This window comes from Zingiber officinale, chromosome 1A (genome assembly GCF_018446385.1).
Source record: "Zingiber officinale cultivar Zhangliang chromosome 1A, Zo_v1.1, whole genome shotgun sequence".
In the NCBI taxonomy this organism is placed as follows: Eukaryota; Viridiplantae; Streptophyta; class Magnoliopsida; order Zingiberales; family Zingiberaceae; genus Zingiber; species Zingiber officinale.
The window spans coordinates 132,777,311-132,781,744 of NC_055987.1; positions in this window are offsets into that span (position 1 = coordinate 132,777,311).

Sequence of the window (4,434 nt, forward strand, 5' to 3'; positions counted from 1 at the left end):
CAATAGGGAGCCTACTACTTGGAGGATGAGGATGGACGGCGGCTGGAGAGACCATGGAGTGCAAACCGCCTCCAGCCCTATCAGGCCGGATGAAAGGTGCGCCGATGCAATATATTTCATGAATATTCCATTCGGATGTATCCTTTGGCTGCAGGAATGAAAGTTATAAAAACAAAGCAAAGGCATGAGCATTGTGCGCCAAGTGGGTAGCTGCATGAAGGCGTGGCGAAGACCCCGTGCCATTCGGTCGGGCGTATATTATCCGAGCCACATGCTCGATGTCGAAGACCTCGTGTTGTTCGGCCGGGCACACATTATCCGAGCTAAAAGCTCGATGTTGAAGACCCCGTGTCGTTCGGCCGGGCGTACATTATCCGAGCTAAAAGCTCGATGTCGAAGACCCCGTGTCGTTCGGCCGGGTGCACATTATCCGAGCTAAAAGCTCGATGTCGAAGACCCCGTGTCGTTCGGCCGAGCGCACATTATCCGAGCTAAAAGCTCATTGTTGAAGACCGTCGAGCAGCGACGTTAAATCTTAGAGTCGAACCGGCAACTATAAACCCTCCGGCCTGAAGACCGTCGAGCAGCGACGTTAAATCTTAGAGTCGAACCGGCGACTATAAACCCTCCAGCCGAAAGACCGTCGAGCAGCGACATTAAATCTTAGAGTCGAACCGGCGACTATAAACCCTCCGGCTTGAAAACCGTCGAGCAACAACGTTAAATCTTAGAGTCGAACCGGCGACTATAAACCCTCCAGTCGGAAGACCGTCGAGTAGCGACGTTAAATCTTAGAGTTGAACCGGCGACTATAAACCCCCCGGCCGGAAGACTGTCGAGCAGCGACGTTAAATCTTAGAGTCGAACCGGCGACTATAAACCCCCCGGCTTAAAGACCGTCGAGCAGCGACGTTAAATCTTAGAGTCGAACCGACGACTATAAACCTTTCGAACGGAAGACCGTCGAGCAGCGACGTTAAATCTTAGAGTCGAACCGGCGACTATAAACCTTCCGGCCGGAAGACCGTCGAGCAGCGACGTTAAATCTTAGAGGCGGACCGGCGACTATAAACCCCCCCCCCCCGGCTTGAAGACCATCGAGCAGCGACGTTAAATCTTAGAGTCGAACCGGCGACTATAAACCCCCCGGCCGGAAGACCGTCGAGCAGCGACGTTAAATCTTAGAGTCGAACCGGCGACTATAAACCTTCCGGCCGGAAGACCGTCGAGCAGCGACGTTAAATCTTAGAGTCGAACCGGTGACTATAAACCCCCCGGTCGGAAGACCGTCGAGCAGCGACGTTACATCTTAGAGTCGAACCGGCAACTATAAACTCTCTGGCCGGAAGAAGATAATAAAAAGGTCGACCTGTGAGTCGAGCGGCCGATTTACAAAAGGTCAAGTTACAAAAGGTACTTCGCGAACATCCAACGAGAATTCCATTTAAAGAGATGGATGTGTTCAGACAAGTGACCCAGTTACAGAAAATACTTCGTGAAAAATTCTTTTTGAAAGCAAGGAAGGTAAGACGAGAGACGATTAACGAGGCGGAAAGGTGGGGTACGCGAACGGCAGTAGTTCGCGCTCCGATCGGAAGACACAGGTATTGACGAAAAAAAAGAGTAAGCTAACAAAAGGACGTCATATCTTCATTAAAATTCAGGTCATTAGAGTCGGTCGGAGTGATTACAAAAAACACTTCATTCAAGGAAATTATAAATGTGCTTCGGGATGGAAGAAAGGAGCGCTGCGTAGTCTTCGGCCGGGATGGTAGCGGAATCGAGAAGCTGACCCTTGGATTTCAGATAGTCCGTCATGGTGGCAATGGTCAACTCAAAGGCAGTATACATCCGCTCGCAAACTTTCTCAGAAAATTCGTTTGAGCGGGTGTGTTGCAGTTTCAAGGCTGCGACCCGACCTGGCTCGGCCTCTTGGTACTCTTTGAAGGCAGCTCGGGAAGCTTCAAGAGCCTCCTGCAGGGTCTTCAGTTCATCCTTGTGTTTGGTCGCCTCCCCCGAGCGGCCCGCCTTCTCGCCATCCAGCTGCTCCTTCAACTCCTTAACTCGTTGCTCCAGGGTCCGTGCCTCGACGTTTTTCTTATCCAGATCGGCGACAGCCTGCTTCTTCCGATCGGTGGCCAGGCTTATTTTTTGGTCGAGAGTTTTGACATGTTTTTCGAGTTCGTCCAGCGTATAGACCTGGTCGGCTGTCTTCTTTCGCTCGGCCTCCAACAAATCTTTGGTCCTCTTGGGCTCTTTGTGCAGCTCGGCATATGAGGGGCCCTGGGAGGACGAGCCGCCTGAACTCTTCAGCCTCTTCAGCTCTTCATCCGCCATGGCCAGTCGGTTGGCGACAGCGATCTCCTCCACCCATCTCTGACATAAATAGGAGTATTAATAGCCGATCGGAAAGGCGGCGTAAAGGACTTCGGAAGAAAACACACTTACCCCAGTGGCCTGCTGCATTTGGCTGTTGGCTAAGTTTCCAAGCGGAATCATCGCAACACGGACCCGAGCGTCGACCCACATCTCGGCGAGTGACCCCTTCATGGTGATCGTATGCTCGGGCGCTGTCGGCCGATCAAACTCGGCCAAAAGCTCCTCGATAGGAAGGTGCAGAGTGGCCCTGATGGTGCAGCTCTGGCCGGGAGTCGTGTGAGCAGACGCAGAGGGAGCAGAGGCCGGGGCAGAGAACTTGGACAAAATGGCCGAGTGTTGGACCCGGCGGGAGGCAGGTGGAAGAGTGCTGACCGGCACAACCTCGATATGGTTGGCAGGCGGGTTCAGTTGAGACGGAGTCTGATCGGAGGATAATGCCTCCACCATTGGGGTTTTCCCATGAGAATCGGATTCCATCCGCTCGGACACATGAACAGCGGAAGTAACCGAGAGCAGCGGCGTCTCCGTTCGGCTCCTTTTTCGTCTGAGCGGGTGCTCACCTTCCCGATCGGAGCCTTCCTCCTGGACGGTCGGTTCCCTACTTGACATAGCGCCTCCCGTCACCTCCACGGGGGAGGCCTGAGCGGCCGACTCCTCCGCGTTTGTCCCGCTCTCACCCTCGTGAGAGCCGACCGGGGTGATGCCCAGTTGCTCCATCTCCTTGGCGGCTGCCGCCTCAAGCGCCTCCGCTTTTCTCTTCAAAATCCCGAGCATCACGGACTCCATGACGATATTCACTGCAAAGGAAAAAGAAGAAAATCAGTTAGCACTCAAAGTACATACCCAAGTGAAATCCTTACCGAAGCTGCTCGGGAGTGGAGTTCGGCTCGGACTCAGGCCGAATATGTACAGCACACCTTCAGGCAGAAGCTTGTTGATATCGAGCTTCAGACCGACAAGCATGTTTGCGGCCTGGAGATAGTCCGGTCGGGTCTTAAATCTTTTTAGCTCGGGAGAAGTAGGCGGCCTGACCTGCCATTTGGTTTGGAAGGGAGCCCGTTCGGGGAGACGAAGATAAAAGTAATACTCCTTCCAGTGTTTATTGGAGGAGGGAAGTTTATCAAAGAAGACTAGGCCGGGCCGAGCTTGGAATAGATAGGTACCCAGCTCGGATTGCTTGGGATAATAAAAATAATAAAAAAAAATTCGGCGGAGAGGAATGCGGTGTATCTTGAACAATACCACCACTCCACACAAAAGGCGAAAAGTGTTGGGAACTAACTGGGCGAGCGGAAGACCAAAGAAATTGCAAACGTCGACGAAGAAGGGGTGGAGAGGAAACCGCAGACCGGCGGTGAATTGGTAGCGGAAAAAACAGATAGCTCCGCTCGGAGGTTTGTGAGGCCGAGCGGATGGTGAGGGTAGAACGAGTTCAAAGTCGGACGGAATATCATAACCATCAAGCAAGGCCTCAGCGTCGCGCCGATCGAAGCGAGACTCCATGGTAGTATACTAGGGGCCTAAAGTGACGTCTGCGGGTCGGGAAGAACTGGCCATTGTCCGACCGGGCAAGTAAGCAAAAGGCGAGAAAAAGACACACGGCAGAAGGAAGAAGATTATGAAGGGGACAGCGACCAGAAGACAAGAACTTAACAAAAAATACAAGGGAAACAGAGAAGAAAGGCGGAGGAACCTTACAAAGAAGCTGGGGATCGAAGGAAGGAGGCGGGGAATCGTCGGAAAACGGAAAATCGAAGTCGCCAGAACGCTGAAGCATCGAAGAAGGCTGCGGGACACGCGAAGGCAAAGGTGCAGCGGAGGAAGAAGGTGAAGGCTTTATAAGGTCGGGCCCGATCGGCCTCGACTGTCGGATGCAGGTCACAAGAACCGAGGCCCACATCGGGTCGTTCATTTCAAACCGTCGATGTCCCATCGGACACATCGCCGAGCCGTACGATGACGCCAGCGGTGGTGCCACATGGCGCCATGCCATAGGGGCGCATTTAATGAGCGCCATTACGGCGCGCAGCGCGCGTGCCCGGTCTTAATGGAGAG